Below are 15275 nucleotides of genomic sequence, written 5' to 3'. Positions count from 1 at the left end.
TCCTCAAAGATGAGATGTGTAGATTGGTTTGGGTCTGAGCTCCTCACCAGTGGGAAACAGGATGCTGGTGGTGCCTTGGCATCATGATGAACCAGATTATCCCCTGTGATTGAGGGCTCAAGCGGCTGCTACACTTGTTAGGCGGTCCTGATGACTAAGGACTGTGGTGTGGGTTGGATGCTTCTGAGTGCCCTGGAGCACTTACAGAAAGTCGACAAGCTTAGGTTAGTTTTGGTTTGTTTTTAAACTTTATTGAAGTAGAGTTGATTTACAATGTTGTGTTAATTTCTGCTGTACAGCAAAGTGATTCAGTTATACATATGTGTTCTTTTTCATATTCTTTTCCATTAGGGTTTGTCACAGGATACTGAATATTGTTCCCTATGCTATACAGGAGGGCCTTGTCGTTTATCTGTTCTCTATATAATAGTTTGCATCCACTAATCCCAAACTCCCATTCCTTCTCCCCCCACACCTCCTCCCCCTTGGCAACCACAAGTCTGTCCTCTATGTCTGTGAGTCTGTTTCTGTCTTGTAGATAGGTTTCTTTGTGTTGTATTTTAGAGTCCACATATAAGGGATGTGGTATTTGTCTTTCTCTTTATGACTTCACAGAAGCTTAGGTCTTCAAACATTCTGCTCAAGTCATGGTCAGAGAACCAGGGAGCACTTGTGACAGCCCTAAAGGAATCTCATATCTTGTAGTCAGAGGGCTGAGGTAGCTGAAAATCAAACGCATGTAATTGTGTGGTTGCAGAACTACAACATCAACTGAATTCACAGCCTCTTCAAGTCTCTCATGTGAAAGGGTATTGACTGAGAAAGAAACTAGGAATGGGGATTTCTGTTTAGACTCAGATAAAGCTGAAAAACAAATTTTCTAGTCCCTCTGAGCCTGCCTTGCCTGTGAGAAGCAGTCTGTCTTCCTATATCTGAGGTAACAGGTTTTTTTAAATTGACATATAGTTGATTTACAATATTATATTTCAGGTATACAAAATAGTAATTCAAATATTTTTATAAATTATATTCTGTTTAAAGTTATAAAATATTGGCTATAGTCCCTGTACTGTACAGTATATCCTTGTAGCTTATTTATTTTATACATAGTACTTTGTACCTCTTAATCTCCTTCCTCTATTTTGTCCCTTCCCCCTTCCCTCTCCCCACTGGTAACCACTAGTTTGTTCTCTACATCTGTGAGTCTGTTTGTTTTGCTATATTCACTGGTTTGTTTTATTTTTCAGATTCCACATATAAGTGATAACATACAGTATTTGTCTTTCTCTGACTTATTTCACTAAGCATAATACCGTGTAGGTCCATCCATGTTGTTGCAAATGGCAGAATTTCTTTCTTTTTTATGGCTGAGTAGTATTTCATTGTATACATACCACATCTTCTTTATCTGTTCATCTGACGATGGACAGGTTGCTTCCATATCTTGGCTATTGTAGATATTGCTGCTGTGAACATTGGCATGCACATATCTCTTTGAATTAGGGTTTTTGTTTCAGATATATATCCAGGAATGAAATTACTGGATCATATGGTAGTTCTATTTTTAGTTTTTTGAGGAACCTCCATACTATTTTCCATAGTGGCTGCACCAATTTACATTCCCACCAACAGCATACAAGGGTTCCCTTTTCTCCATATTCTCCCCAACATTTGCTATTTGTAGACTTTTTTTTTTTTTTTTTTTTTTTTTTTTGCGGTACGCGGGCCTCTCACTGTTGTGGCCTCTCCCATTGCAGAGCACAGGCTCCGGACGCGCAGGCTCAGCGGCCATGGCTCACGGGCCTAGCCACTCCGCGGCATGTGGGATCTTCCCAGGCCGGGGCACAAACCCGTGTCCCCTGCATTGGCAGGCGGACTGTCGACCACTGCGCCACCAGGGAAGCCCTTGTAGACTTTTTGATGGTAGCTGTTCTGACAGGTGTGAGGTGATAGCTCACTGTGGTTTTGATTTGCATTTCCATGAATGATTAGTGATGTTGAGCATCTTTTCGTGTGCCTGTCGGCCATGTGTATGTCTTCTTTGGAAAAATGTCTATTCATGTCTTCTGCCCATTTTTTAATCAAGTTGTTTGATTTTTTGATAGTTGTATGAGCTGTTTATATATTTTGGATATTAACCCCTTATCGGTCCTATCATTTGCAAACATTTTCTCCCATTCAGTAGGTTGTGAAACTAGTCTTCTTGCTTGAAAATGCTGTAGTAACATCACTTGGGGCAGTCTGCATTCCCCTCAAGAATCACCCAGCTGAGTGCTGTCTGACCTACTTTTTACCAGCAGACCCATCACTAGGATCTCATCATACTCTGGCAAAGAAAGCACAAACTCTGACTGAAGAAGAAATAACTTACACGCCAAAAGAATTGCAAGATTTTGCTATTAAATATGAGCAAAAGCCTGGGGAATGTGTGTGGATGTGGATTCTAAGAATGTGAGATGAAGGACAAACACTAACTACCTTGGGCCAAATTTACTGATACGGGTGCACTTATATGGATATATTCTGGATTTGTTGTGTTAGGACATATAGCTGGACATGGCTCTATACTTGATTGGTTCACCAAAAAAACTCAGTGGTGGCCTTCATTTAATGAAGTTGAGATACTAAAGCTTCCCTGGCTTTGTGCAGAGGGAATTCAAAGACAGGGAGATAGGAGTGTCAGAGTAGACATATTTTGTGTGACTTGCATACCATCCCCCACCTTCCCTAACTACATTCATTGAGAGCGCCAGCTTAAAACACCAAACATTTAATCTATCTCACCGTTTCTAAGGGTCAGGAGTGGTTTAGCACTGGCTCAGGGTCTCCCACAAGGCTGCAATCAAGATGTTGGTTGAGACTGTGTTATTTAAAGGCCTGCCTGGGGCTGAAGGATCTGTTTCCAAGATGGTTCACTCCCATGGCTCTTGGCAGGAGACCTCAGTTTGTCACTGCATGAGCCTCTCCACAGCAGGTTGAGTGTCTTCACATCACAGCAGCTGGCTTCCTCCAGAGCAAGTGACCCAAGGGAGAAAGAGCAAGGCATAAAAGCCACAATGTCATGCAGAGCCTTGGAAGTGAGGCTGTATTCTGTTGATCACATAGACCAACCGTGATACCTGTGGGAGAGGATCACACAAGGGCAAGAATACCAGAGGCAGGGATCCCTGGGATCCACCTTGAAAGCTGGCTATCACAGCAGCTTGGCCTTCCACCAGCTAACTTTGCTGTTTCCCTTCCCTGTAGACACTCTTGTGAGGCTTCTGAGGGCCAGGCTCAGGGAGCCAGTCTGATCATGGTTTAGTGGAGGTTTGGTTTATGAATCTTGGGAATATGTTGAAGTGATGGGCTAAGAACTGTGTGAAGAACTTCAGTGAGAGAAATTAATACTGTGCATTTTTCCCCCAACATTGAAGATTATAGTGGGACCATGGATCTGTTTGGAGACATAGATGACATTTCTTCAGAGAGTGACAGGGACAATCAACCACCCATTTCAGGACAGCCTGTTACTGTAAGTACAATAACAAATCTCAACTGGGCCCATTGTTCAAAGTTAAGAAAAAAGTTTCAGAGGCTGATGGGTCATGTAGGGAGGGGACATGGATAATGAATAGCAGTCTGAAACATCTGACGAATGGGTGACTTTCTTAGCTATGTTGGGAATTTCTGGATATTAAAGGGAATAGAAGGAATTGCTCAGAATGAATTTGATGCCAAACTTTAGGGGCTAGACTGTGAGGATGCATAATTTGAAATCCTTTGATTTAAAAGTTTTTCTTATTTACACATGTGCCAAGAAGAGTGTACTATTTGACATTCTTCTCTGATTTTAATACTTACTTAGCATTGAGGGGATGCATAATTTCACACATCTGTTGCTAAATATCTTATGCAAGCTAGATATGTCAACATTTTTTCTGGTAATGCAGGCTAACAGGTCTTGTTTTGCATGGTGGTTTTTTTGGGGGGGTGGGGAGAGGATGAAATTTTAAGGAGAGGCCTGGAGGGGTTGCCAACTGCTTTATCTCTGAAGGGGTGTCCAAGTTTACTTCTGGTCACACCTGCATCTGCCTAGTGCAGAAGGAGAGCTAGAGCATTTCTAATGTCAACTCAGCCTCTCACATTCTGATTCTCTCTTAGGATGGACGTGGAGTGCCTCAGGACCAGCAGGAGGAAGAGCCAATTTCTGAAACCAAAATAGAAGTAGAAATTCCCAGCATCAACTATGATTTAGGAAATGAATTGTACTTTGTTAAACTACCCAAATTTCTCAGCATAGAACCCAAGTAAGAGGACTGATTAAAGGTTTTTTTTTTTCCCCAAGATATTGAGTAAAAACATGTGGAATGTAAATGTTTTTCTTATTTATAATGAGTTGGCTAATCACAGAGGTGGGAGATTTCTCATGTGAGAAACTCTGAAAAAATAAACTTAGAATGTGCTGTGGTAGAAAATGATGAATTACTGGTGTGAGAAAGTTTTAATGCTAATAATTCTTCTAGCACTTTGGCACTTTCTTTTTTTTTTTTTTTTTTGGCACTTTCTTATAAATGAGCAGACATAGCTGATGAAGGTATTTTTCACTATCATAAAGCTGAAAAATTGGAAAATGAGAGTAGGAAAGTTTTCTAGAGAAATCACAAATGTTCAATGCAAAAACCTTTGTGAATCTAGAAACGACCACAATTTTAGACAACAAAATAGTGTTGATGGGTATTATTCACGATGGTGCACTATTGCAAGCTCTTATGCAATTAAACATGACACTTTTCTTAAAAATTATGAAGAGATAGATCATGTGTCACCTATACTTTAGAGGACATACGTCACCGAACAAAAATATAATTTAAAAACTTTGAACTATTAGTCACATTTGGATTTTATTTCAGGTAATATGTTTTAAAATCAAATTTCAAGGAAGTACAGTAATTTGCATACTTTTTGAAGTTTTACATGAAGTTATTTGTCTACTGTGATTTTTTTAACATATTAGTGCATGTTGTAAAGATTATTTTATACATTAATTATATTCAGTACTAAAGATGGCTAATACTACATTAAAAAACAACTTTTAGGCCTTTTGATCCTCAGTATTATGAAGATGAATTTGAAGATGAGGAAGTGCTTGATGAAGAAGATAGAACCAGGTTAAAATTAAAGGTACCATTTCACACTTTATTCCTGTGTTTTGTTTTTTGTTTTTTTTTTTGAGTTTTTCCTTTTATAAAGTAAAACACAGGGGTAACAATTTGAGACCAGCTTATAAAATGATCTTTATGTTTATTGTCATAAACAATCAACAAATAACTGCTTAGAACAAGGAATTAAATATCTTTTCAGAATATTTTTAGAGGAGAAGGTATATATCCTTTTTAAAAAATCCTTGTAGAATTGTCACTTTTTTAACCTTTCTTTTCGGCTGTAATTTTTCGACAGAAGTAAAGATAAAAATTCTTGAAAATTGTTAGCTATTTCCTTCAGGATAAATAATAATGTAGCTAGGTATACCGAACTGCCTCCACATTTTATTGTGGATAGATCCAAGCAGCTTCCCACAATAAGAGTATCTCAGACTCTTTATGGAAATTCAGGTTATGCACAGAAAATAGGCCTTGTCATTAGGTGGTCCCCCTCAAGAAGGCCTGGATGGCAAAACCCTACCATTGCTCTCACAGGGATGGCGTTGCCTTTAACCGGGTTTTGAATGAGCTTCTGCCAGAGGCCGCAGTGGTAGCCGTGGCAGGATCCATTTTTATGCTACTTTTGTAATTTGGAGTTCCCCACCATAAGGGTAGGGTAAAGCAAAAGTCTCAGGTTTTAATCTGTTGTTTATTACTTAATTGTATATTCTTTTTAAAATTAATACTCAGAGCTTCTCTATCTTACTAGGCGAATGGGTCCTTTTTTAGTCCTTCTTTCTCTGGGTTCATAGCCTTCAAGTTGGGCTGCAATAGACAGAGATCTCAGTTGTAACCGCCTACCTCATATGGCCCCGAAGTTTTTGCTTCCACTGCCATGAACTGGAGCTCAGAGAAGATTAAAACAAAATGTCTGTTGAGTTCAACCAATATCTCTAGGTATCTGTAGCAGGAAGGTTTCCATGTTGCCTAATCAGCTATTTTGTGGTGAGCTTATTCTCTTACCATCTATGAACTCTTGGCACATGATTATAGGTCACTTGAGGAAAAAAGAGCACGCAGTTAGTAACACTGGTTTTCTAATGCCTTTGTGTTTTGAAACAGATAGAAAATACTATACGATGGAGGATACGCCAGGACAAAGAAGGAAATGAAATTAAAGAAAGCAATGCTCGGATAGTCAAGTGGTCCGATGGAAGGTGAGCATAAATGCCTGAAGAGTATGGAAATGCCCAGAGGGAGGCCTGGGATGAATGAAGTTTTCTGCGTAGGACCGTATTTTAGGATCATCTTTCATTAAAGAATCAACAAGATCTAGGCCTCTGGCATTACCTGGGAAACCTGGGAGAAATAAATAAGGTTAAGATCACAGTGCAGCACTTGGATACTCTAGTCATAGACCCAAGATGTGATCAAATTCACAGTATCTACCTTATTGAGATGAAAGCCTAATCTTAGTGCCCATTTGTGATAATTGGACATTATAAATTGGTATGTTTGAAAAAATGGTTTCTATTTTACTAATGAAATGGTAGAGAGTGGGAAAATGATAAAAACAATTATATTTGAAGTTGAAAGGAAGATGGATTTTACCACCTTTTACTTTGAAAGGTTAGGTTAGTTGTTTCCAGTATCTTTTCTTTGTTTTTCTTATGAATTCATTATGGGGACAGGATGCTGCAGTTCCACAGCATTTTAAGAACAGCTAACAGGGTAGAATGGAAGCTGTAGGATTTGTTAAATATCCACGCTAATAACTGAACTATTTCTTATTTCCAGCCTGTCCCTGCATTTAGGCAATGAGGTGTTTGATGTTGACAAGGCCCCGATGCAGGGCAATCACAACCAGCTATTCATTAGGGAAGACACTGGTCTGCAGGGACAAGCCATCTTTAAGTCCAAACTCACCTTCAGGTAACTATTCATAGTGACCCACGGCTACTTGGCAGTTAAAGAGCAACAGGGCAGAGAGGTTGGCTGTGCACAAAGCCTGCCTCAGTCCTGATTGACCTGATTTTGAGGTGCAGCTCACCAAGGCCCATGGTTTGGTTCCCATGCTATTTTTCACCTTTGCAACAAGTTGCTGTCCCTCAGGGAGCCAGTTCACGCTATGGAAACCAACGTGAGCCCGCCGTACAAACCAGAAGACCGGTTATTAACTCACATTGATTGACGCACCTGGTAAGAGGCCTGGACTGTCTGTGCTGCTCTGCTGGTCAGCATGTCCCTTCCCTTCAGGGACGTTTACCTGGGAAGCCTGCCGATCGCGAGCATGCTCTTGGTGTGCGCATGTGCCAGAGGAAAGGGCTGCCGCAGGGGCTGGTGTGTCATTGTCCGCAACTGTGTTTGCTGTTGGTATGATTGCCTCCAAATATTCTTTGTAAACAGTGAGACGTTTTCTTCTGTTTCCTGCAGACCTCACGCTACAGACTGTGCCACACTTAGAAAGATGACCCTGCTACTTGCTAACAGATGCTCGAGGACACAGAAGATTAGAATCTTACCGATGGCTGGTCGTGACCCTGAATGCCAGCGCACAGAGATGGTTCAGGTATGTTGGCTGAGGTTTATCCTGGGATTGTTTGGGGTATTAAGAACTGTGCTTTCCAGAATGTTAATTCATCATTTCTTATTGTCACAGCTGTTTTGTTTCTTGTGGTTGTCAGGGAGCCTGCTTAACCTTCTAAGCATGTGGTTAACCACAGTAATTGTCATAGTCAATGGCTGATGGTGAGATACAGCAATCCGGACCCTCGGGTGTTCTCTCTCCAATCTATGAGATTTCAGAGGGAAACTAGTAATTTAAAAATATAACCCGGGCTTACCTGGTGGCACAGTGGTTAAGAATCCGCCTGCCAGTGCAGCGGACATGGGTTCGACCCCTGGTCCGGGGAGATCCCACATACCGCAGAGCAACTAAGCCCGTGGGCCACAACTACTGAGCCTGCGCTCTAGAGCCCACGAGCCACAACTACTGAAGCCCACGCACCTAGAGCCCATGCTGTGCAAGAAGAGAAGCCACCGCAATGAGAAGCCTGTACACCGCAACGAGGAGCAGCCCCTGCTCGCTGCAACTAGAGAAAGCCCACGTGCAGCAACAAGGACCCAATGTAGTCAAAAATAAATTAATTAATTAAAAAAAATCTTTATATAAAAATATAACCCTTGATGTACATCATTAAACTGTGTTAACCGGATAGGAAGTGATGTGGGAAGGTCATGAGGACATTCTGACTCAGTTGACACTGGCTCTGCCTAGTGAACCCCAGTGTGTAGAAGCCAGGCAGATGGAAGGGAATGAAGGCTCTGCTTTGGGGCTCAGGGACCCTCCCCACCAGAACCTCCCCATCCTGCCATCAGGAGCTGTGGGGAGCTCTCTGGGTTGAGGGCCCCAGACTGGAATATGTGGGCACCATGGTAGTTCGGTGGAGCCTGGGCAAGTCAGGTGTCTGTCTCAGGGTGAAGAGAACCCGCCTCCCTCAGGCGTCCACTGGACATGAACGAGGTTCCTCAGGCTGGTCGCCACACTCTGGGCTCTGCCTGGCAGCACAGGGGACGCTGCATCTCCCAAGGCTGTGCCGGTGCCAGTTCTGATGGGGCGGTTGGTGTGAGGGAGGGAGCCTTTGCCTCTTCACCCTGTGTTTTCTTCACGCCTTCGAACGAACAAGATGATGACCATGTGTGGTAACAGAGGTGTAAAGTGGAGAGAACTGTACCCTGAGGACATAGGAACTGGTGTTATCCTGGGCGAGGCATTTACGTGTTCTTTACAGTAAAGTAGTTTCAAGGGGGCACTAAGTGAGTTCATTGTTTGTTTTAAAGTTCAGTAATTTATTTGCTTCTTTACAGAAAGAAGAAGAACGTTTGAGGGCATCTACTCACCAGGAGACCATCCATCTGTGGGAAAAGCAGAACCAGCGGCAGCCGAGTGCCCCCTACCAGGGCCCCAGCAGTGGTGAGGAGGGAGAAGCCAGCAAGAACCATGGCCGAGGTGAGTAGGGAGAGGAGGTCACGCTTCACCATCTCAGGGCCGTGGGAGCGATTGTGCTCTGGTGGGCTCTTACTGTCTTGCTGTTATTCACTTAGGACAACAGTACCAAGGCCTTTTATTTTGTTTTCCCTAGGACCACTTTGCCACACAAAAGCTTAGCTGGGAAAATAAGGCACCCCCATAATAAGAAAATCAATTAAATAATTTTGTCCTTATGGAGGAAAATGTGTAACAGACAGTTCTCCTGCTTGTATAGGGACCCAGTGTTTAAACTTTGTAGTTTTAAAATATGTGGGGCTTCCCTGGTGGCGCAGTGGTTAAGAATCTGCCTGCCAATGCAGGGGACACAGGTTTGAGCCCTGGTCTGGGAAGATCCCACACGCTGCGGAGCAACTAAGCTCGTGTGCCACAACTACTGAGCCTGCGCTTTAGAGCTTGGGAACCACAACTACTGAGCCCGCGTGCCACAACTACTGAGCCCGCATGTCACAACTAGTGAAGCCCGTGTGCCTAGAGCCCATGCTCCACAACAAGAGAAGCCACCGCAATGAGAAGCCTGTGCACCACACCGAAGAGTAGCCCTTGCTCACCACAACTAGAGAAAGCCTGTGTGCAGCTGCGAAGACCCAATGCAGCCAAAAATAAGAAATAAATAAAATAAATTTTTTAAAAAATGTGTGCACGAAGCCCCTCGGGTATTTAAAAATGATCAGACAATCTCTCCGAAGGAAAAACCTCTCCAATCTAAGTCATTTAAGCATGTTTGAAAGCTGTACATACTTCTTTATGAAAACTTTAAAAAATTGTTGGCTCCTCAAGGGAAATATATGGTGGGAAGTAGCAATATTCAAGAGTAGAAAAATTCAGGAATAAATGGGTCTTCATCTTTGAAGGTCAATCCCATATCTAAAGTCCCTTTGCTTTCAGAGGAGAGGGCCAGAATCTATTCTTCAGAGAGTGATGAGGGACCAGATGAAGATAAGGCTCAAAGGTCGCTGAGAGCAAAGAAGCTCACCAGTGATGGGGTAAAACCAAATTTATTCAGTCTGAAGGGGTTTGCCCTGTAGCCACAAGTCAACTCCTGGAATGAAGAGGAGCTCACAGCCCTAGAGCACAGACAGATGTCTACACACCTCCCTGTAACTCAGTGAGATGAATGCAGTAATAAGCCTAGACGTGGCCCAGAGGAGGGCCTGACACCTGTGCGCGGTGGGAGACTGCCCAGAGCAGGTGCCGTCTTGCTGGTTGCTGAAGGAAGAGCGTTAGGGTGGACATGCCAGAGGATGGAGAGACCTGTGAGAAAAGACACATGGCTGAGACACCAGGGCTCGACCAGAGAATTAGAAGTAGCTGAGTACGGTAGAGCAAGGGCCCTCTCGCCTTCATCATGGGTATGATAATAGTGGAGGGTTAGTTCGTTTCCATGTTGTTAAAATTATTTTCCTTTAATTATTTCCTTTTCCACCTATAAGAGCACAAGTGCAAAGAAAATGTAAGTCTTAATTACACAAGCAAATCACTATGTTGTTGCCATTGTGCCATATTCATTCATCCAGTGTTTTCTGAACACTTAACATGCTCTGCTATGGGTTTGGAGTTACAGATCAGAGGAAACATCTCAGTAATAGAAATCGGCCTTACTGTGTAATGGAAGCACTAATTTTTCATGTGAAAAAAATATATTTAAAACTTGGAAAGCATACTGAAAAAGCACATAAAACACAAGCAGTCCTTTTAAAAAAATTGACAGGCTTTAAAATACTGAATTTTAGATAGAGAAAGTGAAGTACTGAGGAAGCAGAGGTATGTATTTCAAGTAATAATGAGCAGAATCCCCGTCAGGATAGAGTGAGGTGTCCCTGAGCCCTGACTGCTGCCCAGGGAAGCCCGGGCTCCCCTTGTCTGACCTGTAGAGACAGTGTTTGTGGACAAGGTCGCCGCTGGTGGGTAGGGTTCTAACATGAAGGGCTAGCTCCCCCATCAGCTCAGAACTACTTAAGACAAAATTTCCAGAAACGTTCAGTATTAAATTTTACACCTTCTCTCTCATATCTGTTCAGGAGGTGAACCCTCCAGAAAGAGGAAAGCAGGCAGCGAAGAAGAAGAGGATGACTGAAGTATGAAACGTGTGCTTGCTGTAAGTATGGTTTTCAACTGTTTGTTTTAAAACAATGATGAAATGACTTGTTTTGATTGAAGGGGGGAATTGAGTTGCTTTTGCATAATCCTAGTTGTGGTTAAAAAATGTTCAGAAGCAAGTCTGTGACTTTAGAAAATACATTCTTCCCAAATGAGAAGTTTATTTTGGTAACTGTTTGCTCTGGGTCTTGGGTTTCCTTGTCCGAGCAGGTACAGCACGGGAGGGCTCGCTGGAGACTCGGTGCTTTGCCAAGTGCTGCATGGGCCTTACCAGTTCTAATCCTCAGAACAACTCAAAGGGCAGCTGCTGTTATTCTCATTTTACAGACATGGAAGCTGAGTTAGAACTTAAGACCTCTGTCCAAAGCTTTTTCTTAAGTTAAAAACAAAAACAAAAACATTTTTGAGACAAGAGTCGGGAACTTACTTGCACAGCAGTCACACTGCTGAACAGATACATTAGTGACCTTATGGAGAAAGACACCCAAAATATCTGAGAGAAATGGTCACCAAAAGGTTTAGAGAAAAAAGAGCAGTGGGAAACAAAACACTAGATTTGACTTCTAGCTTTGTGACTGGTGCAGTAGCTGGAACATAATAGATGCATAAAAAGTATTTATTGAATGAACAAGCCAATGATATTATCTTGGGGAAGTTATTCAACTTCTCTGAAGTCAGTTTGCTCAACTTGATGGGATTTGGACTTGACCATGTAAATTCTTCATGATTTAATGTTTATATTCCTCTACCTCTGAGAGTTGAATACTAATTAGATACGTTTTTTTAGAAGTCTTTTGTTAAATAGAAATGGTCAAAGGAAAGGAAATGGCCCATCATCTTACCACGCAGAAAACCTGGATATATATTATATTTCCCTCCCTTTTATATTTTTAAAGTATAATTTCATAGTTGTGCAGTAAACACAGACATAATTAGCACCCGCTCCAGAAAGGCCATTTAGAGACTCATCCAGAATGCTGAGAAGTACTAGCACAGTTCAATCATAAAGTCAGCTATTCTTCTTTTTTTTTAATTTTATTGAAGTAAAGTTGATATACAATGTTGTGTTAATTTCTTCTGTACAGCAAAGTGACTCACTTACACATATGTGTATATATACTTTTTCACATTTTTTTCCGTTATGGTTTGTCACAGGATATTGAATATAATTCCCTGTGCTATACAGTAGGATCTTGTTTTTTATCCATCCTATATGTAATAGTTTGCCTCTGCTAATCCCAAACTCCCATTCCTTCCCTTTCCTATCCCTCCAAACCCCTTGGCAACCTCAAGTCTGTTGAGCTGCAAATGGCATTATTTCATTCTTCCTGATGGCTAATATTCCATTGTATATCTTCTTTATCCATTCATTCATTTAGGTTTTTCCATGTCTTGGCTATTGTGAATAGTGCTGCTATGAACATAGGGGTGCATGTATCTTTTCGAATTAGTTTCATCTGGGTATATGCCCAGGAGTGAGATTGCTGGATCATACATCAACTCTATTTTTAGTTTTTTGAGGAAACTCCATACTGTTTTCCATAGTGGCTGCACCAGTTTACATTCCCACCAACAGTGTAGGAGGGTTCCCTTTTCTCCACACCCTTTCCAGCCTTTGCTCTTTGTAGACTTTTTAATGATGGCCATTCTGACTGGTGTGATGCGGTACCTTACTGTAGTTTTGACCTGCATTTCTCTAATAATTAGTGATCTTGAGCATCTTTTCATGTGCCTATTGGCCATCTGTATGTCTTCTTTGGAGAAATGTCTATTTAGGTCTTCTGCCCACTTTTCGATTGGGTTGTGTTTTTTTGTTGTTGTTGTTGAGTTGTATGAGCTGTTTGTATATTTTGGAAATTAAGCCCTTGTTGGTCACATCATTTGCAAACATTTTCTCCCAGCCCGTAGGCTTTTTTGTTTTGTTTATGGTTTCCTTTTCTGTGCAAAAGCTTTAAGTTTGACTAGGTCCCATTTGTCTATTTTTGTTTTTAATTTCTGTTGCCCTGGGAGACTGATCTAAGAAAACATTGGTATGATTTTTGTCAGAGAATGTTTTGCCTGTGTTCTCTTCTAGGAGTTTTATGGTGTCATATCTTATGTTTAAGTCTTTAAGCCATTTTGAGTTTATTTTTGTGCATGGTGTGAGGGTGTGTTTTAACTTCATTGATTTACATGCAGCTGTCCAACTTTCCCAGAACCACTTGTTGAAGAGACCATCTTTTTCCCATTTTATATTCTTGCCTATTTTGTCAAAGACTAATTGACCATAGGTGTGTAGGTTTTTTCCTGGGCTCTCTGTTCTGTTCCACTGATATGTATGTCTGTTTTTGTGCCAGTACCACACTGTTTTGATTACTGTAGCTTTGTAGTATTGTCTGAAGCCTGGGAGGGTTATGCCTTCTGCTTTGTTCTTTTCCCTCAGGACTGCTTTGGCAATTATGGGTCTTTTATGGTTTCATATAAATTTCAGGATTATTTGTTCTAGTTCTGTGAAAAATGTCATGGGTAATTTGATAGGGATCACATTAAATCTGTAGATTAGGTCAGCTGTTCTTTATAAGGGCTGGCCTTGAGGCTCTGCTACTTCAGCAACAGGGCAGTTGGGCCGAGCCTAGAGGCCCTCAACCCTTGTAGACATGGTGGAAAGCTTAATATTTGAAGGCCAAAAGATGTTTGGGGATTTTGGATCCTCCCATTGTTTGGTGCTTGGAGCAGGGTGCCACTGGGCTGAGCATGAGGGCATTATATCCCACAGCCACAGCTCCTGGCACCACGTCCACTCAGACTCACAGGAGCTAGAGTTACCTGACAACCCAAGCACCCGAGCCTCCAGCAGGCATCAAGACTTCCCATATGTGAACATAAGCCCGACAGCCATCCTTGCTTGGAAGGCCAGCCAACACTAAAGATTCAAGGGGAATTTCGTTATTCCTTAAGTTTCAAAATTCAATTATTTGATGTTTATCCCTAAAAGTTTCCTCAAACCCATTACACGTTGCGCTGATTTTCTTTTGGCTGGTGGATATAGGTGACTGATGAGAGATGTCTTTTACTGCAAAACTAATCTCTAGTTTAATAGCTGGATTGGCTCCCATCAGGCCCAGAACGCACTGTATCATAGGTCCCTGTTTCTTCATATTTGTCAATTTTAAAAAAAAAAACTCAATTTGATTTTTTTTTTTTTTTTTTGCCGTACGCGGGCCTCCCACTGTTGTGGCCTCTCCTGTTGCAGACGCACAGGCTTAGCGGCCATGGCTCACGGGCCCAGCCGCTCTGCGGCATGTGGGATCTTCCCAGACTGGAACACGAACCCGTGTCCCCTGCATCGGCAGGCGGACTCTCATCCACTGCGCCACCAGGGAAGCCCTTTTTTTTTTTTTTTAATTTGATTTTATGGACAGACCAGACGGAGTACTGATGGTATGAGATTGAACCGTATGAACTTACTATTTTTATGGGTATAAATGGTCACGTATTGACAGTTTTATATGGTTTAACTTAATAGGGTAGGAAAGAATAACTCAGGGAAATTAATAAACTTGTTCTTAAGAGGTGTGTAAGGAATGAACTTTAGAACATAGGCACTAAATGGATTTTCCAAAAAGTCCAAGTCTACAGTATATTTGATAAACTTTAGTGAAATTATTTATTCCAATATGAAGTGGTAAATTCTAAATGCCTATAGTCCATATTTTTCAAAAGAACTTTCACTGTGCTAATAAGAGCCAATAATATTAATATTTTGTAATATTTAAGTATCAGTATTATAAAATTCAGTTTTTATATTTATAAAAATTGAAAAAGTAAAGCATTTATAGCATTTTCGTATTTTAGAGTTAAAAAATGTATTTAAATGCCCAATTTCATGTGACAAAGAATGATGCACTGTTATAAAGGTAATTTTCAAGCTTTTAAACATAACTAAAACCAAATATAATTCATCCAAAAGACTGAAAAAAATGTGGGCATTTATTCAAAATTACAAAGGTTTTTATGCTATGTGT

The sequence above is a fragment of the Leucopleurus acutus genome, assembly GCF_964270905.1.
Source record: "Leucopleurus acutus genome assembly, chromosome: 1".
Classification (NCBI taxonomy): Eukaryota; Metazoa; Chordata; class Mammalia; order Artiodactyla; family Delphinidae; genus Leucopleurus; species Leucopleurus acutus.
This window is presented reverse-complemented; position numbering follows the sequence as displayed.